The sequence below is a fragment of the Ambystoma mexicanum genome, chromosome 12, assembly GCF_040938575.1.
Source record: "Ambystoma mexicanum isolate Mex_15411 chromosome 12, UKY_AmexF1_1, whole genome shotgun sequence".
NCBI classification, from domain to species: Eukaryota; Metazoa; Chordata; class Amphibia; order Caudata; family Ambystomatidae; genus Ambystoma; species Ambystoma mexicanum.
Genome location: NC_090936.1, coordinates 193,478,581 through 193,502,080, shown reverse-complemented (window position 1 = coordinate 193,502,080; position 23,500 = coordinate 193,478,581). Strand labels below are relative to the sequence as shown.

The 23,500-nt window shown below is 44.0% G+C and overlaps 1 protein-coding gene across 6 annotated transcripts in view; it reads left to right on the top strand.

The window, feature by feature from the left end:
• The window catches only part of TSPAN9 (tetraspanin 9), a 1,448,163-nt gene that overhangs the window by 95,089 nt on the left and 1,329,574 nt on the right, over positions 1–23,500 (top strand). For 2 of the 6 annotated variants that reach the window (XM_069628286.1, XM_069628283.1), the window contains exon 2: positions 5,781–5,943. The exons of 2 other annotated variants lie outside the window; for them this stretch is intronic. The gene's annotated coding sequence lies outside the window, so the exon portion shown is untranslated. Of the gene's footprint in view, positions 1–5,780; positions 5,944–7,985; positions 8,329–23,500 lie in introns of those variants that run through there. 2 more of the 6 variants (XM_069628287.1, XM_069628284.1) reach the window with 1 other exon arrangement.

The window sequence follows — 23,500 nt, the reverse complement described above, 5'->3', positions numbered from 1 at the left end:
CGTCGCGCCGCGAAACACTTGTGTACAGGTGCGTTATAAAAGCCATATCATCATATCATATAGTACCAAATCATGTCTTCTATTTCAGCTCCAGTATGTTCAAATAAGTCAACAAAAACGTCCCTATTTTGAATTACTCTTCTCACTCCACCAACAGGGGAATAGATTGATATGATAAAATAAGGAGTCAGATGATTCCTATCTCCACTCATTAAATGAATACCTCCCAATTTAGCATCTCTGTATGATCTCCCAGCACCTTATGTCCTGAAAAAAAGGACTATGTGCATTGATAAATTAAAAAAAATATATGTATTCAATTAAATTCCAAATATCTCAAACATATAAACAACCCTAACACAATAAGGTGATACATACAGTATTGGCGACTGAATCTAAAACAATAACATAAAACAATCACATAAATAAACAAGACACAAAAGATATCAATAACACAAATACAGCATTCTGAATGTGGGATTAATATTTTAATGAGGTATTCATTGAGTGAGTGGAGATAGGAATCATCTATTTCAGCTCCCACATCTTCCTCCCACCTGGTCATATACGTGTGTTTAATGCCATTTTGAAAAGTGGTATGCTAGTTCTGCCACAGAAAAGTACAGTGTGCTATATTGTACCCAGATGCTTGCTGTCAAACTTTCATACTGCCCCTAGAAAATGCCCTTACCAATACATGTTGGCCTCACAAAATATTGATGCCATGAACCGTGTCGTGCAAGTGTTGTCCCAGTCAATCATATACTTATGTTAGTTTGGACATAGCTCCCTGAAACCTCTTGTGCCTGCTTCACAGTGCCATCAGAAATTGAGCATGCCTTTTGCAAGAGCGCCATTTTATCTCCACCTCCACTAATACACTTACCTTGATGAATGCTAATAGCAATGTGGTCTGAACCCTCAGCCCATGACACTGGTGTCTGCTTCCCTGAGGCCTCCCAGGAACGTGCACAGAAAGCAGAGAGGGGAAGTATCAATCGGCCCTCTCTCCCTGGCTGCGGCTCCCGAGTGCACCACTAGACGCTCCCGGCCTGCTAGATTCACTGGCAATTAATGGGCAGCTACCGCACTGGTCTTCCAAGCCACAAAGTTCTGGATGCATTTTCTGGCCTGTGTAGGTGAGCACTAGTGTGTCTCTGTAGGGAGACACATTCTCTCATACTATGTCTTTCTCTGTGGGCAGTGGGCACGGTGCACCATTGAAAATGCAGATTTGCATGCGTGTCTCTCAATAGACTTAGACGGGCTGCAGTGCAGGCTAAGCCTCACAGCTACATGTGTGTGCCATGACTATACGTGAAGTTGATCAATTAATTCGTGGGGTGGGATTCACACACCCCTGTAGAAACTAGACTCTTTGTAAACCCCGATCGGTCACCATTGAAAAGGTAGAAGCTGCAGAGTGTATGTGTTGGGACCGGCCTGCGAGCTGGGGGCCCTGCACGAATGTACCCCAACTTTTCCAGCGATCCTTGAGCGGAGACGAGTGTCAACGGGGCTCTGCGAAAGCAGAGAAGTCTTGTGGAGCCGGATCTGGAGTTCGCAGGAGGACCATGAGGAGCTGGAAAGTGGGCAGGACTTCTACCTGACACAAAGATGATGTAATAGGTATGGAGTGTGTGGAGGCGCACTCTGTTAAATACTTTCTTCTTAGAATAAGATCAATTCCTATAGTCCTTAAGTGGATTTTCAAGGTGCTCCCAGCTAGTAGAGTGCTACCCCTACTCCAACACATGTGAAAAGAAATGGTACAACGAAAACCTCATTGTACAAACTGAGGCACAGCATAAGGCAAAACAAATTTTGCTCTGGGTTCTTTTGCAATTACCAAAAACTTAGTGGTTCAACATTCAATTGGTGCATGCTAATTCATATTAATCATCTTTATAATCGTAAAAAGACATTTATTTTCATATAATCATTAATGTTTCATAGATTCAAGTTATACATCACAAACAAAAATATTATTCACTCATATATATTTTTTGACAATACATATTTCTTTCACATATTTTTCTCATGTGTTACAAACTGTTAATTGTTCACGTGATCCAATAATCTTGATATGTTTCCAAATTTAGTTGCCTATCTTCTAAACTACGCGTTTCAGGCAATTAATGCCCTTCTTCAGGTTTTAAAGAGTATTGGATTCTTTTCTGTAAAACATAAATTGAAATATATTCACATTTATTTTAATTTTGATATTTTGTTTTAAAACTAAGAATTACACTTTTACTCGCTCACAACTAATGAACTAACCTTTAGAATTCGTATCAAGTGAAAATCTTGCTGCCCAGACATGGTAAATTTCCAAAGCTGTAATAATAAAAAATGAAATGCGTTTCACCATTAAGTGATCGTCAGTAAATGGGGCGGTGGTGTGCAGAGAGAACAGTTTCTGTGGTAAGCGCTGGGTCCCCCTGCTCATCACCTGATTTCTACGAGTCTCAAAAGCAATACATATTTTACAGAATTGCATTTTTAACTCGCCACCCTTAAAGAAGTTGAGTCTGTGGGTCACTGCCACTGTCTATTATGTTGTTTACATATCGTGGAACCCTGAAAAAAACATCAGGGGTAGATCTTAGAAAACATACTGGATGCGGTTATCAAAGATTCTAATGTCTACTCACCTTTTCACATGTTTCCTACCTTGATCGTGTGTGCTTGGTTGCTTGCTTGCTCCAAGATAACCAGAAGTTGTTAAATGACGGGCTTTTTCGAACGGCTTTTACTGGGTCCTTCCCAATTTTTACTTCTCTCGCCAATCTATAATAATGAGTATTGGGTTAGTACTCCGCTAAAAATGCTACGTGGGCATCTGTGCTCAATGTTACAGGTGCGATCATACGCGAGGCACTATTCTTACCTGCTCAGAGCCGGTGTACGTGCTGCTGAACTTCGCTCCCTGTGAATTCCTCATCCGATGCGCTGCAAAGCGTGTCGCCTGGCAACCGCGGCTGCTTGTCGTAGAGTAGGTTAAATCAGTTCTAACTCGGGCCAATTTGGGTGCCATGTTGGAAGAACCGTGGTGTTTACATTGTTATTACCTATCTGTCAATAGGTATAACAACTAGCATGTACGCTAGAAACTTCAATATATTTAAACCAATCCAGGTGTAATTTATCAACAATGGTACTGTAACTCTAAGCATAGTAATGCTGTCTTGTGTAGAGGCGCTATTGGATTCTAAATTTGGTTTCAAATTATAGAAATGGGTAATATATAGCCGATTACCTATTTTCTTCTTTGCTTTACACCCATTATTAATCGGATTTTTGGTTATATTGCTTGATGCAGGTGTGTAATCTGATTAAAGATACTTCCCGTGACTCTATAATCTTTAGGATACATATAACGGTTTTACCGCATTCTCAATTCTAATTAATGGCAAGTGAATCCCTATGCATTCAAAATACTCATAGCACTATTATTTGAGTACTTATGTGGTCTGTAGTTCATGGTTCACAAATCTGCATATAAAAATGTCATCACATTTCATTTGACAAACAATCGCTGTCCATTTCACATTTTAGGAAAATGACTATAGATAGCAATTCAGATCCCAATCTAAATTCATCCCTCTGGGATTCATTGTATCAAGTTTCTCGATCCAGAATATTTCCCTTTGTTGTAACAACTTGGTGTTGTTACCTCCTCTTTTGGGTAACTTAACATGTTCTAGAATGACAAACTGTATTTGTGCAATAGAGTGCTTGGCAGCATCGAAGTGTTGTGCTACTGGAGATTTCACTGAATGATTCCGAATATTAGATTTGTGTTCACCCCAATGGGTTTTTGCTTTTCTGGTTGTTAATCCAATATAATATAGTCCGCATGGGCATTTTATGCCATATATGACATTCTTAGTGGCGGATTTGCATGTGTGCCTGTCAATAGACTCAGACGGGCTGCAGTGCCATGACTATACATGAAGTTGATCAATTCATTTGTGGGGTGGGATTCACACACCCCTGTAGAAACTAGACTCTTTGTAAACCCCAATCGGTCACCATTGAAAAGGTAGAAGCTGCGGAGTGCATGTGTTGGGGCCGGCCTGCGAGCTGGGTGCCCTGCATGAATGTACCCCAACTTTTCCAGCGATCCTTGAGCGGAGTCGAGTGTCGACGGGGCTCTGCGAAAGCAGAGAAGTCTTGTGGAGCCGGATCTGGAGTTCGCAGGAGGACGATGAGGAGCTGGAAAGTGGGCAGGACTTCTGCCTGACACAAAGATGATGGCCTAGCCTTGTTTCACTTTATCGAGCCACAGACCAACAGTGGAAGGACAAAATTGACAACCAGTAATGTAAAAGTCCCATTGTTAATAGCATCAAAGTGCGCCAATCGGAGTGTGCACAAGAATGAGTATCATTTTGGAAGGCCTATATGAGGCACAAAAATGTGTTTGAAGCAATTACTCTTGCAGGAGCATTGCAAGCAGCACGTTGGAGAGTAGAGCTGTTATGTAGGAGGCCAGGGAGGAGAAAAGCCAATGAGGTACAAAAACGGGTCTTGGTTCTTGAATCGGCTTCTCAGCAGAAGGGTCTGAGAAGAGACCACATGGGCAGGGTCTTGAGGCTTCTATAAGCAAATGCCAGATTTCCGTGGGACAAGATCCGGGTAAGTCCCTGGAGCTGTGATACCTTGAGGGTCCTGGAGAGAGCTAGCAGTCTTTCTGAATTAAAAGGTGTTTAACATTGTTAGTACTGAGAAGGGCCCTATACTGCTTATGGGTGAGAAGGGTACATATTGTTTAGTAGTTGGAGGGTCACTATATCCATTGAAGAGGACTAAGGCATTATAGCCCCAGATGAGGAAGTAATGAGCCAAGCACCATCCTCCTGATGTGGACTACAAATAGAGGGGTGGCCCCTATTTCCCCCTGTGAAGAAGACCAATGGCAAAGGTGCTGATGGCATTCTATAACCTGAGCCACGAAGCATTGTGGTGCTGTTTATCCCTGTGATGGTGCTGTGTTTAGAGAAGCTGCGATAGACCAATATTCATGAGCTGGACACCCCTGACACTTTATTATTTAGCCACATCCTGACACTGTTCATTCAGGCCACCCATACGCGGGGCATATGGGTGTTTATCCCAGCCCAGATCCCCAAGACCGGGTTTCGTCCAGTATCTGCACTAGAATACGTCCCTCAACACTTTATTGTGGACCCATCCTGATAGTTGATTACGGCCTGTTGCCATGAGGGAATTCCAGTTCTCTTCTAGATAATCCTCCACTCCTTCTAGGTTTGTATTGCAACCATTTCCTACTGGTGAACAACAGCCAGTTCGAAACTTTACTCCTGGATTCAACTTTTATGATGGTCCACAACACACTTTTGGCCTCATCACGAGTTGGGCGGTAGCTCTTAAATATGGGAGTAACGCTATTACCGTCGCATTTAAGGGTCCGCCCAGACATGAGTATGGTATGTTTACCTCAAGCTTATAGCTAGGGGTAAACACGCAGGAAAAATATCGATTTTCGGCACAATTACCGACAGAATTACATTCACCGCTATACCCGTGATCCGGCAGTAATACAGCGGGACGAGTGGGCGGTAATGTAAATACAACTCGTGATGAGGCCCTGTGTCCTTTCAGCTGCTGTTGACACCTTGACTGCTCTTCGTTATTGAAGCCCTATCTGTGACTCCTCCTATTTGGTTGCTCTCACCTACAGTAAATGGTTGTGCTCCTCTGTATTACACCCAAGTACTTTGACTTGACCACCTCCTTGTTTGTTCCCCTTCCAGCTTGCTGCTCACCCTCATTCTCCTTACCACAAACGCCTCGAGAACCTGGATCCTTTCGGCTGCCCAACTGATCTGCTTCGATAGTCCCCGGAAAGCATCATTAGAGATGTTGGCCGATTTCTTACGTCCTGTGATGCCTTGGCCATGTTTCTGATCTATCCAGGTACTTTCCGCCTCTACTTACCCGATAACTGCTCTACGTGGATATCACCGGCACTTCCCACACAGTTGACGTGCCCTACTACGTGCCCGTCTCATCTACAGTGCATTTTTTGCTGATCCTCCAGCAAAGTTCATTGTGTCATTTCAGATATATTGGTAAACTGCTGATGGGGATTTGCTGACTTGGATGGAGCCTTGACCTGTGCTTGCCTCGTCCTCTGTTTATCTACTTTCCAGCTTTACAAAAATAGCTAAACGACAACATGAGTTATTTGAAGGGACGATTCCCTTGCTGGCGTAATCCATGTTTACAGCTAGGGGTGGTCAAGACCACACAAGAACATTCCTCCAGAATCCCAAAATGAGTTTCCCCAATAAAGGTATCCTTGCTGAAGAATCCTGTATTGCTGGGTGTATGATATGGCATTTATAACACACTTATACACAAGTATTTCAAGGCACGACGAGGCAAGTGAGGGGAAACGGAGGGAAGACAGAGATAGCGATCCTACTAGGCCAGGTGACAGTGAGATTGTGCAAGTGCAGGAGAGAGGGAGGGGGAAAAGTGCAGGGGGGAAGGAAGGGGGCAGTGCAGTAGACAGGATAACAGTAACATAAATAAAGACAATAAATAATAGATAAAAGTGCAGCCAGCGGGGCAAGTGCAGGGGTAAGTGCAGACATCAGGTGTCAAGTGCTAGTAGGGGCTGGGATACAGAAACAGTCCCCGAGTGCAAGGGTTGCCAGGGGGGGGCAGTGCAGGTGTGCAACTGGCGGGGAGGGGACCTGGGCCCGAGGTTTTGCTTATTATGTGCTGTTTAAGCGCCACCTATAAGCTTCAACTATTTTATTGAAGTAAAGCTAGGAGGATAATGACCTTTTGAAGAGGGAAACAGTCTGTGGTATGTGTACAGTCATTGACTCCCCATGGCTACACTAATGCGTATGGCCATTCCTAACCACTACCTGCCCCTCCCAAAGCACAGCTTCCTTGGATCTCTTTGAGCACACTGTATGAAGTAGTAACATCACTTGTTGACCTGCGAGTGACATTTTACGCATTCTGCTAAGAGTTAAAGGATTAATTGCAGCTAAATGTGCTTCAGGTATAATACAAATATCTTAACCAAGTGTGTATTTTAGGTGCTTAATTTAATCGGTTCCTTGCACTGGAGGTTTGTCAATAGCCATTGAGAAAGAAAACCTCTTGGATAGTGTGTTGGGATTAGATGCCAACTACTGCAAATGTATGCCCCGGTAAGAGCATCATTTCACAGCCGATGTCATCTTATGGTCCGGCACCACCATTATGGCAGAGCTTGGCAAATGCTTATCCCATACCTACACACAAGCCAAAACTGTTGACTTTGCCAATGCTTGTTTACACTTGGGTAACACTGTACCACTCCCTGAAACGTTTGAAATTGTTCAAAGCTGATAAGCGGGCATACCCCGAGCGAATGGGCCTGTCTGAAAGCCTAAACAGCCATATATTGGAAGATCAAGCCGGTCAAGTGGCACAGCGAGTAGAGCACTCACTTTGACATTGTGCAGAGCCTGCTTACTCAGGTTCGAATGATACTATATAAATGCCAAATTATTATTATTATTATTATTATGAGAGTATCTGCACTTAAAGGAGTTTGGTGTGAATTGAAGGCAAAGGACTCTACTAGCAACTGAGCATGTGTTTGGGTCGCTGAAATGCTACGGGGTAACTTTCAGCTGTACTTCACGATAGTTTATGCGCATTGCTGAAAGGAATAGCAGTACATTACTGCAGCATGCGCTTTTGGGTGCCTCTCCAATTTAAGCGCTTGCCTGTGTTCTTTTCAGCCGACCGTCCATTGGCAGCTTTGCTTTAGCCGTGCTCCTTCCACGATACAGTCCAGAGCATCCTTTCAGCGCAGCTGAACAGAGCCGTGCCGCCACAGGCAGGGCCGAGGAAATACTGCGCGCGTGATCACGTGGGCGTTCAGTTGTCATTGCAACGACGCAGCTGCCAAATCAGCCTGATTGGGGCTACGGCGCTCCCCTCACGAGCAGCATTTATGCAGCGCCTCTCTCTCCGCTCATTGCCACCTGTGACAAAGCCGCTCAGCTATCAGATGCCGCTGCACACATGCCCGCAGACGGGGGCGGATTACAAATGCCAGGGAAGGGGGCTCAGGCCGCGGTGCACATGTGTTCCCGGCCGCGGGGCACCTGTGATGAATGGGCTGAAGGCTTGAGTCGCATCTATCGGCACACCGCAGCCTCGCCAGGCGCGCAGCGAGCGAGAGGACGCGCAGCTCAGCGCTTGATGCCTCGGACACATTTTTTAAAGATTGCCTCAGCAGGCCTCCTCGCAACAAGAAACGTGTTTTCCTTTTGAAGAACACATGGGGTAAGCAATGGCTCAAGTTACGAGGCAGTGAACGGATGCGAAGTCCTGTTGGGCCCTCGCGCTGCAAATGACGCCCTGGGATTGTTTATGCACCGTTATGCAGGGTTCAAGTCCTAAAAATGTAAGGGGGGAGGGGGCGTCGCTAGAAATTAGCATATGAAGGTGAAACATGCACACTTCATAAAATTGGCTTTGCATAACCACCCAAATTGCACAAGACGAATGGCATTTGCCTTTCGAAAAATCAACACACAAACAAAACCAAGAGACGATATTTTTTTCTAATAGTGTTTTGAAAAGGTGTGCATATTTTAAACTCCAAGAACCATTACAAATGTTTTCCCTGGGTCTTGCAGTAGCGAAATGTGACGGACATTTCACCTTTAGTTGTCTCTTATTTGGTTATATAGTGCAGTGATGAAGTGTCCGGCCTGCAAACCTGAGGACTGAGGTTCGATCCCTGAGGCCGGCTTTATTTCATGAATTCAAAGAGGACATTCAATGTTGATCATTTTAGCTGGGGGTGAGGGAGACTGCGTCCACCCTCTGAAAAAAGTTGGTGTACTCCGTCCACCCGGGTGTGCCCTCGACTTGAGCCCCACCGTTATGCAACCCCAAAGGTTGATGATCTTGTCTGCTGATTGTGGAATGCTGAACTTTGTGTGGCAAGTTAGGGTGTGACTGGGGGGCAGGTGAGGCATGTCTGGCAGGGGGCTCGATACCTATGAGCCCTCGCCATCATCTTCCCATCTAGCCTTTTGAGAGTCAGTTCGTTTGAGGAGCATTGGAAAACTGCGGGGGGCCCTTCTGGTCCCCTTTCACTTCTGCTTTGTTGCGCTGCCTGGGAAGTCGCCTAATTTCCCCAAGTACCGTGCTAGGGGTTTAGGGAGGCACGCATAGCTTCCTAAAATAAAGCGCATTGAGGCCATACAGATGGAGAAAGAGCTCTATATAAATACTTGAATACAATACAATAAAAAAGAAATCTCCCTGGGAAATGAGAAATGTGGGTCCCAATTTCCCCTCTTAGTATGCAGTGGCATGCTGAAGGTTGTCTCGTGCCTAACCCTACCTTGCACAGGTGGTCTGAATCCTGCATCTTTTGCTCGCTTGTGGGATGTTTTTACCCATGCATCCAAGCCCTACAATAAAACTGTGCAGTACTGGCATGGAAAACATCATGATGGCCAGAACTCCCCAGAGAGTGCACAGGGAAAACATGAAGAATAGGCTGCCACCCATTTTTGCCTAAGTTGTGAGCACAGGAGGGCACTGCCTAAAACCACCATTGGGCTACACACACAGTAGCCTGAAACCATTGGGAATGGCAATGCTCATTGTAAAAAAAAAAAAAAAGCAACCCAGAACTGTGGGGAATTCATTTTCTTAATCCCAAAAATGGTTGCATTACCAGTACTCACCACTATCAGAAAGCCAGCATTTTAAAACCACCAGACTTTTGTGTAAAACTGCACAAATGAAACAAAACCAGACCAAGGAAAGACTTGCTAAGAGGTGGAAGAATGTAAAACTATATTCTGAAATGACTTGAAGGAAGTAATTATTTAATGTATATGTAAAAATTGTAAGTGATTTAAACTGGGAACAAAAAAGTGACGTTTAGCTGAAACCTGGCTTAATGAAACTGGATTCTGCCTGACAACTACCCCCGACAGGAGTTGAAACTGGATCAACAGCTGTGTTCCCTGCCAGGCCTGGCTGCATCCTGAGGTCACATGGCCCTGTTGATTGAAAGGGGAGTGGCAGCTGGGGACTACAGGGAGTTGAACAAAGGCCTGTCCTGGACTCAGGCAAATGTTATATTGGGGGCGTCGTAAAAGTGGCTTCCTCTTAGGGGCAATTGGGAGGGGCAGTGCCTCTGCTAGCAGCTGAGCTTGGGGGAAGTGGATAAACCAGTTATTCCACCCTGTGATGTGGGAAGCCACACCCCTTTTTGACCAGGGCATAATTTTTTAAAAAATAGATAACTCATAGTGCGGACTTGTCAGAATTATATAAGTAATATCATTATTTTGTGATTTTTCTGTGAACATTTTGAGAGGCGTTAGGACCCTGTGGTGTATTCTGGGGGGTTGCTAGCGGAAAATAGGGTCTCACTCCAAATGTCTGCATGTTAAAAATCTGACACTTCATCAATTAATGTCCATACTCCTTGCGCACATGTGTGTAATTTTGGGTAAATGTCCGATATTGCAAAACCAGTTAAAAAGCGCAAAATGTTGTCATTTTTGAATGCAAGCCCCCAGGAAGATCAGAGGCGGACAAGCATGGACCATAAGGAATATATAATGTGCACATGTAATTTCAACAAATTGTATATCTGGGAAGGATGTATTTGAATCAAATATAGATTTGTGGGCAAACTGACCAGGGGAGGATCCTCTGACCCATAAACAGACTTCATCATGCTGACAATCCATTTCCTTCCCCCAATCGTGGGAGAGGGGAGAATTGGGCCAATGACAAGTAGAGAGGGGCAGGCTTAGCTAGGCCCAGGCACACACCCATTTTCAAAACACATAAAAAGAGACTGCTGGGACAGGTAGAGACTTTCAATTCCATTTGCTGCAGAGCATGCTGACCGACGACTTCACATCCAGAGATCCAGACTTCAAATCCATCAATCTCCAAAGACCAGAACTTTACTTCAGAACTTAAAGCAAGGGCCTAAACCCACAAACTGAGAACTCTTCTCAGCAGGCCTCAGCAACCTTAAAATCATTTGCGAACTATTCCACAGCTGGGCGAGCTGTTTGAATTCTTTTGCCAAGAACAATTGCCAGAGACCAGACCAGAGATCCAGAGTGACCCAGACCGCTCTGAGCAGAACTAGAGAGCTGACCCAGATCACTGTGAAGTGCCGAGACCAGAACCGGAGTCCAGTCCAAAACCTGACGAGATCCGTGACGAGGCCTAGTTCAAATTTATATTGTGAGTACATAACAGAACTGTGCAGAACCAATCTCTTAGTTAAAATAATCTAATCCAAACTATTTTAACCCAAGTAGAACTGCCTCCTAGAAATCTTATCATCTGTCATTTTTAAAGCTGCACAACTGTCACCTGTCAATTTGAGTTTACTCTAAATCCGAAAAACAACCTTTATTTAATCGTCCGTATCTCTGGAACCGTTTGGGCTAGGAACGAAATTTAACTTTCCTCTGAAAGCTTAGAATCTCAGCTTTCCAACGAACCTAGACTTGCTACTCCTTATACTTTTGCCGTAGTCACGATTCACGCACTCGCGAATTTTGCTGCGATTTGCGATTTGGCCTGATTTCTTTACCTGTAAAAAGATAGCAGCTTTTTGCTTTCCTCTGCTAAAAATGTGTTTGCCTCTTAATAACCATCCCTGAATCATGGCTAAAGTGAGCCTGAGCTCATCCCAAGTATCTCTCACTCACCCTGAACCTCCTAAAGGGAATTAAAAGCATTTTCAGCATATTTCTCACTTCATTGCCACCACATTCAAAGCACTTGGGCCTGTGTTTTAAAACTCATACCGGTTTTCTCTAAGGTTGCTGGGGTGGGAATTGAATTTCGTATTGTATTTGATTGCATTCCTGAGAACTGTGTGTGTTACTTCCATCTCCTTTCGTTTCTTACATTGCATAGGGGAGGGGGGGTGAATTGCCAGAGAAAAAGTGATTATCTTATCTTTTGCTAAAATCATATCAAGTATTTCTGTACTGCATTTTATTCCTCATTGCTTTTCCCTTGAAATCATAAAAGTATTTTTGCTACTTTATCCATCCTATACTAACTCCTCATTGATTATAAAGAAGCGTGCTAGTGTCAGATTACCCATTGTTGATTAACATTATATTTATAAGGGCGATATCGATTATTAATTTATTATAAAAGCGTGGTATCTATATTTTGTTTCATTTCTCAAATAAACCTTTTAAACTTGCAAAACAGAACTACTTCTTGGCTCAGGGGGATTCTAAGAGAGGGGTGTTATATAGGGGTAGTCATCCAGAACTCATGAACTGGACATAAAGATATATCAATAAGGGTTTCCATTCAGTATCCCAGACTAGACATTGAATTAGCTGTAGCGTTGAATTGAATCCTCTTACACACTGGCCCAATGCCCATCTGGCAAAGCACATCATATGTCTGGTGTTTGTCTGGCAATCCAGGCAGGAGCCAGAATCCCTGCCCTTTTCTCTCCGAAATCTGCTCTTTTAACCCCAAAATCTAGGTACACACATACCCATTGTTTAGCCTCCTCGTGAATCGCCTTTTTTCTTTTGCTCCTTTTTAAAAAAAAAAAAAATGTAAAAAAAAAGAAAGGAAAGTTGAACTGGATCCCTCAGCAGTCGGCAGTGATACCATTTAGCTTTAGTTGCCGATCCGATTCCTTCACTGATCCTAAAGCATTACCTGATCTGTTTGCTCACACCCTCCATTCAAGATATTCATGGTCTCCTTACGGCTTCATACATGCACTAGTCTGGGACCTTTCCTTAAAACACAGTCCCTGGACCCTCGTCTCCCGGCGAGTTACAGACCAATTGCCATCCTGTCTTGAGCCTCAAAAATTCTGGGAACATTTGATGCTCCACAACTCTCAAGGTTTGCACTTCAACATGCACTTCTCAATAAAATGCAGTCCATCTTCCAGCTAAATTCCCTGTGGGATGACGCCTTGAAAGCAGCAGAGGATGGCAGTTTCACTGTAGCTCCATGTTGTAGATCTTTCTGCAACACTTGGCTCAATTGACTACATGTTTTTTCCCCTTCAGCTGTTTGTTGCCTTAAGTCTTTCCTAGCTTATAACGGGCACATTTTGCTTGGCCCCATTTCTTCCTTTGGTTTCCTCGAGATTCGCCATCTCATTTACTCTTTAATCTCACACTCTTTTCTCATTTCTTCCCAAGACAAGGCCCTGGGCAACTGTTTGATGCCATCAAGTCCTGGATGGTCAATAGGACTGCAGTTAAACCAGGATAAAACCTGGATTGTTTTCCTGGGCCTTGCCAGACTCTGGCAAAATTGGGCTCCAATTTCTCCCTCTGCATCCATCTTGGCATTCATTTCTGTGTTGATGTGACGAATCTTGGGACTTTGTCACTTCTTTCCTAGGCCGATCCACCCCCTTTGAGGCTAGGGAGTTGAACCTACTCGGCAAAACCCTCTCTAGGAGTTTGGGAAAGCGGTACCTCACTGGGAGTGTCTCCCCTCTAGGGGACAAGGACTCTCATTCCCACTGGGAGCTCCCTGTTCCGAAGGTATTATCTTCCTACGAGGGAGTAAGAAATACTGACAATTCCTCTGTGTTTCACTCAAGGTAATGCTGAGCTTTCCACATCCTTGACAATCGGTGCTGAACAATAGGCTCCTTTTGAATATCGGAGCAAGAATTAAGGGCCAACAACCCTTGAATGGAGGAGGTGAAACCCAACAGTGAGGCAAACCTCAAATGTAAGAAAATTGGCAAGGGGCAGAGCTGCCCAGACTGCAGCACAGAAGGAAGCAGATTCCCGAGGGAAACACCATCCACTCGACATACAAACATGTAGGGATTGAGAGGCAGGGGCAGTGCGAAGCAAATCTGGAGGTGCAACCACATACAGACATGGTGAGCCCAGAGCCGGCAAATAGATGCTGAGTCCAGAAACTAAGGGAGGACTGGGTCCTTTGCTCTCAGACAGAGAGCCAACAAGAGACTACGAGAGACAGCAAAGCGAGTGGAATGCGAAGACCTCTAATAAACAGTGCAGAAGAGCAGCAACCAATGGAGAATGCTGCCGTTGCTTATGAGACGGATCCTCACTGGAGGAAGCACTGCAAAACAGCAGGTAGACAGGTTGCCCAGGTCAGAAGGAAGAGAAGAATTAACACGCGGGGAAGAGGGAAGCACTACCCTAGCGCCATCCAAGGGTCACAGGGACCTGAGTAAAGCCAGAGCACGAGAAAAAGAGATGGTTTACGGCAGCCCGAGAAACCAGAGCAGCATAAACCTTGAAGGGTCACAGGGACCCAATAAAAGAGAACCAGAAGCAGAGAGGGATCATAGGAACCCTTAACTACCAGGTTAGATGTTGGGTCAGGGGAACCCAATGGAGCCACTTAGGCACGTAAGTAGAGTGAAAAGCAGATATCATGGGAGCATAGAGGCACCCAACAGTTGGTCGAAGTAGGGAGAGATCAATCAAGTTGGTGGAAAGGGATCAGGGAAATATCCCTCCACCTAAAGAAATTTGGTAATTTTTGAAGAATTTGAGACTTTTTGTTTGAACTTTGGGAAACTTAGAGGAACTTTTGATAGACGGCCATGAACCGTTTTCTTTGAGTAGAACTGTTATTTACTTCTAACTGTTGGCTCCAAACCTAGGAGGGATTCCTGTCTCAACCAGAGATACCTTTGTGAAGATCCAGGAGTGCACGGCACTCAAATATTTTCTTTTACGTTTTGCTAAGTGGTAGGGCATGTTTAGTGGATAGGTTTGGACCCAGAACTGGACTTTAGACAAGCACATTCATTTAGTTTTGTCTGGAAGGGTACTCACATTTAGTAGTAGGGTCAGTGAGGTATTTCTTTTAAATTTAAATAAAACTACGTTCAAACGGGTCTGCTGGTGCGAGTCCTCCTCCTGGCTTGCCACAGTCAAGTACACCTATCTGGAACATTGGTGTCTGGATGGAATCTGACATGTCTTTAATGTTTTGCAGGGGTCTGTAATCTGCAGATCTTCAGCTGTTGTAGACTACGACGCCCTTGATCCCACACTATTGGCTACTATGGCTGACTAGAGTTGTAGTCCAAAACATATGCTAAAAAGACATGATTCATCCAATGTGGAAATTGAAAATGATCCGACCATTGATCGCCTCTGAAGAAGTCATCGGCTCCCTTATACATTTCTGCATTTGCATGGGAAGTCTGTTTGCTGTTCTCCCTGCTTCCTCTACTAAGCTTTTGCACGCCTTCCAAATATGGTAACCTGCATAATTTCTGGTCTCATTAAAAGACGCTGTATTTGTTGTTTTCTGGGATCTACACTTGATCGCAGTTAACGGTTTGCATGCATATAACATCTGTCTAGTGCACAAATGTCGGTTACTCTGCTCATCTCGATCCTAACGCTAAGAAATGTCAGTTACGTCCTAGTAGAATTGAAAGCTCTGCGCACAGCCCTTCCCTCAACCCTGTCTTTCATATGAAATGCTAGCTTGCCCTGAAAGTCACTCGCCTGTACTATTCTGGCTGAACTACCAGCTAAAGTATGGCTGCTTACATTTCCTCTATGTGCCCATCAGCACCAAGAGGCACTGGAATCTACAGTATATGTGCCAGATTATTTTCATTTGGCCACACCCTTTCCAAGCAAGCTTGAAGGACCACCCCAAAAAAAAATATGCACAATCAACATTTGTCTTTTGTTTCTATTTCTGGTTTCAGACAACCCTAACAATTTAGCATGCAACTCTCCCGGCCTTGCACTCTGAGAAAAGAAACATGCTGGATTCCAAGAACAATTTCTTTTATTAAATAATGTCACAGCTGATACCCCCATTTGAATTACAGCAGGATTTCCCTCGCACCTCAATTTAAACCAGTTCTAATATTAAACTCCACTCTAAATATACGAACACAAATTGACATTGATTTACTTTTCCATGCAACTAATAAACATTCATATGCATCAGAAGATTATGCTTACCTGGACAAAATCAAAAGGTGAGTCGGGGTTCACAATAAAGTTTCAACAATTTATTTTCACAAGTTCTAGCTCAATTGTTTTGGGGGATTCCACTGCACCCTGGCATGATCTATGACAACCCATTGGTTCTTATCTTGGAATAGATATTATGTGACTGCATTTTCTATGATTTTGGACTGGTTGAAACCAATTGTAAAGGTTTGGTTACTGTAGTATTTCTGTCACTTTTGGAACACTGGGACAGTGGGGCCTAATTTACTCAATATTTTCAAGGAAATGGCTTCACCCTCACAATACCCCAGTTCAATCTATTCATTAAGATGTGGATTTCAATTGCTCTATTGACTACGGCAGACACCAATCATAGGATTTGTTGTTCGCTGGTCAATTTGAGAAGTCTGAAAATTCCAGAGATTCCAACTTGCAGGACAGATCTCCTCATAAAATAATGCTACCGAGGATTTCAGTTTTAAATATGAATCACAATGCACATACACCTTATGCAATATTCCCTTTATCAGTGATGGAACTTTTAAACAATATTTGTGATTTCATTAATTATTGAGACCGTTTTAAAATCATTTTTGGGGCATAGGAAATCAATGTGTGTCTGTCTTTCAAAAACCTGAGCAGGTAAGGCCACTGAATGGTCGAAGGCAGCTCCACCATGTAAGCTCTCCCTACTTTCTACACACCTGCTCCAAAATTCTTCTTCAGTAATATGGTCCTGCTTTCGGGTAGGCCTCTACATTCTGTCCAATCTGGATCATGCATACTTTCTCTTTAAAGCCATTTCCCAATCAGCTATATCCAGTTGGAATCCAATCTGGGTTCTCCCTTTGTGGAACCCTGTGGGACAGAGCTCTTGTATCTTAGTTTTTGCCAACACTCTCCCTTCCTATGTGTTTAAGCTTAATTGGCAAGCAAACTCCACCCATAAAGGGAAGAGAAAGACAGCCGCTTCCTATTGATCAGTGCCTTTGAATGGCCTCTAGGCCGAAGGGAAAATGACACCGCTAACACCCACTTCTTTCACAAAAGAGGTTTGGACAGAGGAGTTTAAGCCGTATGTTCTGTTTTGATATCCTACTAAGAGGTTATCCTGAGAGGCCACCATTCGGTGTGCCAGAACATTTCTCCCGTGGTGATGTGTGCATGGCTGATTATTCCTTGCACGTACCTCAAAGTTCTCTCGGGCATGTGACGCTTGTAAATGCTGTTTGCGACTTGGACATTTCTTGTGGGGCGTCTCAGTTAATCTATGGACACATGTGTACTACTCTACCGCTGCAACCTTCAGGGAAGCTGTTCGCTTCAGCACGTGGGTCATCAACAATGAAGACGACAGAAGAAATGGCCCTACAGTGTTCTGCAATGTGTTGCTGTGGCCCACACTCCAAATGCTTTTGGTCTCCTGTACACGAGGCAACACATCACAGCAAATAATTCTATATTCCAGACTGATAAAGTAGGTGTAGGGACCTGCAAAGGGTTTTCCAGACCTGGGACGGCCTTGAGGTGATGCCTCATGGGGACCCCACCCAGATTAAGGTTGTGCATTGCCACCACTTCTCGTAGGGACACCTCTTGGGGAGCTAATGCATATTTGGATATATCTGTTATTCATATGCACACCGACTTGTGCCAGTTCTCATTGAATATGTAAGGCTACATATACCATTTGCTTTGTCATATTACCCTTGTGCCTGCTACTGTGGAAGCCCATCTCCTAGTATTGCATGCATTTTACTTGGGTATGTTCCCGACACATAGCGTGGTTGGCTCCTGTTATGGGACTATGCGATGCATCTTTCAGCCCAGTCCTTCTCTTGATGAGACTTTGTGACGTTATTGAGGCGTGTTGATTCTTAAATTGGGGCAATCTCTTCTCCTCATGCCCCATCTCTTGGAGAGAGTATGATTCATGCAGAGTCATTCCTCTCCATGTGCAGTTGTATTTGGTGACACAGGGATTAAAACCTGACCCTTTTTGACTCCTGGTACCTGTTTAGTGTGTGTACGAACAGCACTTCTATTTCAAACACCTGGTTTGTTGCACTGTTTGCCTACAATCTTTCAAACAACACAGTTTATCTTGCATATCGGACACCTTTAATTCTAGAAGTCGGCCGGAAACCTTTGAGCTATAAACTGAAGTTATTGCATTGGAGTACAGGTAGGAGGGAAAGGACAGGTGAGGAGGGGCACAGAGCTTGTGGGTGTTGTTTGGTTATTTATCCACCTATAGACTGTGCCAGGCAATTCCAGTACCTATGGCCATTCCACCCCACTGCCTGCCCCTCACGCCCCCTGCACATCCTCATGGGATCTCTTTGAGCTTGCTCTGTCTGCTGGTAACAATCAACTTTAATCTGTCACTGCTATTTACAAACAGTCTGCTGTCTGTTAATGGCTTAATGACAGCTGTAAACAGCTACTGGTGTAATCAAAATGTCGTAACCAAATCTGCCTTCAGTTCCTTGATGTATGTCTCTTTCATGCACTGAACTCCTGTTAAAAGCAAGTGGTGACAAAGCCAAATGTTTTGGCTTGCGGTAGAAGCTGGCATTTTCCAGTTATTGCCATCATATGCCCAGGTAATCACTCTCTTCTCTAGGTGTTGCGACCTGATATTCAGGCAGTACTGTTATTAGTGCCTAACCAATGCCTACCCCATGCTTACAAAATCCCAAATTGTTGGCTTTGCCAATGCTTGTTTTCTTTGCTGACAAGTTTTGAATCCAGAGTCTCCTTGAAGTTAGGACAAGCGCGCAAATTCATTGCATCAGTGTCTATATTGTAATGTCTGCCTGAGGCGTGCTCATACCACATATATTTAAACTATACTCAACATTCATAAAATTGTAGCCATTTTATGATCAGTGTCAGCCTTTACTATTGCAAGCATTTCATAATCATTCACCATACATCTTTAATGGACAGTGCACAGTAGTTAAAGGAGAAACGGGGCTTTAGCCTATGATTAGCTTACTCTCTGCTTTGTTGTATTTTGTCCACTAATGTTTAGGTGTAATCACCTACTTATGTTTGGTTCCACCCCCAGGTTCACCGGGAATACATTTTTGTGAATTTTTGCTTGCTTACATTTTTACTTACCTTTCTCCCGCGGCCCATGAAAGATATACAACTGTTTCCCAAGTGCTGTATTCTACTGTCCCTTTCGGTGTAAAGGAGAAAGGTGTGTTGTATTCTGTGCGAATGCCATCCTGAGTGACGGAGTGGGAATATCACTAATGGGATTATTCATGGAACCCTGGGCATGCCAGGTGTGTGTGTTTATCCCAATGTGATGGTGAATGGGTGCCCATGGCTATACTCGTCGCACTGCTGGTACCCGATTCCTGAACTGTAACTAAAAATAATGGAAGAATAAAATACCACTTTGACGGTACATCCTGCTGGCTCTAGCTTGGCCCTATAGTTACTTCTGAATTAGAACAATGGGCCTTTTCTCATTAATGAAGGTAGAGTTGGTTGCAGTCTGTCTGGGTCTTGAAGGAGAGCTCATAGACTATGTTGAGTCTGAGTAGATTGGGGTCATGCTTTTGTGGGTTATGTTTCTGCGTACCATCACCCAGCACACAGGATTCCCTGTCCCACCTGCTCCACCTTACTTATGTATAACAAAAGTGGCAATTGCTGGAAGGTTTTGAACTAATGTTAACCTCTGGCATTGCTCTGGGCAACCCTCCAGACCACCATTCTTTGCCTGCCAAGCCATTACAAAAGAGGAAAGACCATAGGCAAATCAGGCTTGGCCCCTCCCCAAAAGGAGCAGGCCAGCCAAAACTGCTAGGTCACACACCTTCTGTATGAGACCACAAAAACTGGGTGCGCGTTTGGCGATGGAATCCGTGTATGGGGCACACATCTTGCTAGTTCAGCACTCTTTACATTGGCTGCCTGTGGACCAGCACATTAAGTTTAAGGCGCTCTGTCTGGTCCACCATGCTCTGCATGATCTAGGAGCAGAATATTTGCAGGCTAAATTTGCCCGTTATCTTCCGAATCAGACTTTACGATCTGCTTCTGCCGGCCTGTTATGCCTGCTGTCTTTTTGTCATTCACGCATTGGAGGCCGGGGCATTTCTGTGGCTGCAGCCCAGCTGTGGAATGACTTGCCGCTCCCTTTAAGGAATCTGTCCAACCATCTAGCGTTCAGAAAGACCCTGAAGACCTACTTGTTCTAGTCTGGTTTGGCGAGCTTGTCCCTTCGGATGACCGTGCGCTTTACAAGTTGTCTTAACATAACTTAACATAACACAAGCATCCCCAAACATGCTTTGGCCTCTTTGGGGGCTCCTCAATGAGTAGTAGCTTGGATCTCTAGACCCGGAAAGGCTCGAGACCCACGTATGGGCATACTCGTCCCACTCTGCGTGACTACAGCACCTTACTTATGTTTCATGCTGAGTGCTCCTTCATTTACCTTTGTTCATTCATGGTCCTCCGGCAGGATTCCGCCCACCACACATTTTTGGGCCCTCCCCACTGTGATGAATGAGTAATGATTCCTCCCAGAAACCTGGCCTGGGACCCATCTCATGTGGTCAGGGAAAGGCAAATGCTTGCTGATCTTGACCCTGGGGGTGGTTTACTGTGGGAGGATCACATGGGGGCAGGAAACCGACCAGGAAGACTGGGATAATCCCCTGTTTAACATTCCCCGTAATCCCACACTTTTTATGGCTGTTTGCCAAACAGAAGGTAGAAAAACTAACTTTGTGTTTGGGGATTACAAGTCCCATAATCCCATTAGTACTTGGACGAAGAAGAGGGCTGAAGAGGCATGCTGTTGTAGTAGGTAGGCAAAACTGGAACTGTGGCTGGAGTGTATGCAGTAGTAGCAGAGGCAGAAGGAAGCAGACACAGTGTTGGCAATCTAGGCAGAAATGGGAGAACCGAAGGGACGCCGGAACGTTGATGCAGTAGATTTCACCTGCTTGTTCTATGAGGGTCCTGTTCCCCAAAACTCTTAAGTTGCAGAGGCTCTGCAGCGAAAGGTGTATACGAAGGATGCCTTTCTCCATGTGAGTCTAATTACAGAGATTGCGTGTCAAGAAACGTGTGCGAGATCGAGGCAAGTAGCTGTCGTGAAGCCATGAGTCTCCCTCTGGTGCGACAGGGTCTCCTTACTTGAGTGGCCGGACTGGAGACTCATTCAGCGAGGAAGGGTGTGGGTCACAAGTGAAGCTAGAAGCAGTAGAAGTTGTGCCAGAAGCAGAAGCAGTATGCAACACGTGAAACAAGGATCACCGAAGCCGGTGATTCAAACCTGGCGGTCCGATTCCTTGCGCGAACACTGCCAGCTTAATATACACTCGCGTACATGCATAAGCGAGTTGAAGTTATTTGTTTAATTCTTAACAAGGGGACAGAGAAAATTAGCACTTGTGTATGATCAGATAACCTCTTTTTCATTTGCGTAAAGAGCAAACGCTGCAGAAAGCCATTATTAAGCCCTTAAACCTTATTAACTTTATGAAGTTGTCGCGTTTTTCTTAATTTTACTTTTCAAGGGAAGAGTGAACTTTGTATCTTCATACACACTAAACATTTCTCATAAAAGAAGTCAAGTGTTTTAACATTGTATCTGTATTTGGAGAGAGAGCATGCATTGCCCAAGCCAAGAGTATTCCCCTGTTAAGACTGATAGCAGCCTTTCTTAAAGCCAGAAAATAATCTACCCGACACTGTGAGCCCAATAGAAGTTAAACCTTGCTTAAGATACCAGTGTGCAAGCATTACCTGAAAACGAGAGAGGGAGGCACCAAGGCTTCTGGGTAATTATTTTGGCTAAATGTTGGCAGAGAGTTGAAGACAAATTTGGGGAAGGAAAACTTGCTACTCACAAATATTGTTTGAAGTTCACACAACCTATATTGCCATGGACTGTAATTAACAGAGAGAAGTGGGTCATAAAGGCAAACTTAGGTTGTTGTGGCAGACAGACAAGAGAGGCAAACAGGCTTCACCCTTTGAAGAAAGATATTCAGAGTAGGAGTGCCTTGCCTATTTGAAAGCGTTGAAGTGCCTTTAAAGTAAATATTTTCAGAAAACCGGCTTGATTTACAAAATACTGAAGCTGTAGATATCCATCCGACTGTCAGTAGATGCAAGACTTCAGCAGCAGAAATGAAGTAGGATACTATGAGGCAGAGGGGAATGTCCTCATGGTAAAATGTAGTAGAAGTAAAGTTGTTGAAGTAGAAGCAGCAGCTCTGTGAAGTCATCCTGAGAAAGATATCTATTGTGAATCCTAACTTTGTGGATAGAGGCCTAATAACTGTTAACCAAGATTTGTGTTTCACTAACATTTCTAGAGGTGACATTTCTTTTGAAGTGTGGCAAGTCTTCTTGGTTGACTGGAAGCGGTGGCAAAACATTGCGTCTGGGAATAACATTGATGCTATCTTGAGGAAGTGGAAATGGTTATTTCACCAAGAAGAAAAGCTTTACTTTTGCTGGAACTTTGGTTAACAAAACTTTACCTTGACATTGAAACTTCAAGGACTAATCTGAGACTGTATTCTTGTATGGATTTCTGTATTTCTTTTAGTTGAACATTAGAACTGTATTATCTTGCATCCTGGGAAGGGAGTTCACCCAGTTTATTAGGAGGTTATCAAGAAACTGTGAATATTACAGTTGTATATTGCATTGCAATATATGTTCTTTGTATCTTTAAGTGTGAGTGCCAGACATCATGTGTTAGTGTTTCCGCTTAGTTTTGTTAGGCAGGGAAATTTTCATCAGAGTAGAGACAAGTTAGTCATTTACTATTATTTACAACTTAATAAAATGGCATGTTTTGAACAATCATTAAAAAGTTGTCCGCCTCGCATTGCTGACCCCTCAAACACCCTATCTGTACTTCTGCTCTCTGCATCCTTCAGCCAAACCATTCACTGTTTCAAGGTGATGCCCTCTTGAGAAATCCCAGTCATTCTAATCGGCTATTGACTGGCTTCAGCACAATGCATGCTTATTTTCTCCTATCCGACTGAGTAACATGACAACATTACAGCATACCCATATTGGGAAATGTCCCTCGACACATTAGAAAATAGGTTTTGGAGACAATATTGTATTTGCATGCGGGAAAGACAGATTGACCAATCACAATCTGTCTTTACGGGGTGCGATTGTATAATCACTGCTGGCACCTGCGGAATAAAATAGAAAAGTGACTAGGTCCCTTTTCAGATGACAGCGGCCATTTTTTAACATGTTTTTTATGGCAGCCGTCCTCCAAAAAGGGACTTAGTTACTTTTCTATTTTAATGGTGGTGGCCAGTTTTGTACCTTCTTTTTCTTCCATTGGGAGATGGGCTTGCACACTCCGCACTGAGCTCATCTCCAGACAGAGAAAAAAAAAACATTTACATCCTGGGGAAATCCTGGGGTGCAAATGGCTTTCATCCCCTTGGCGGGTGGTGGGGGGGGTGACAAGGCCG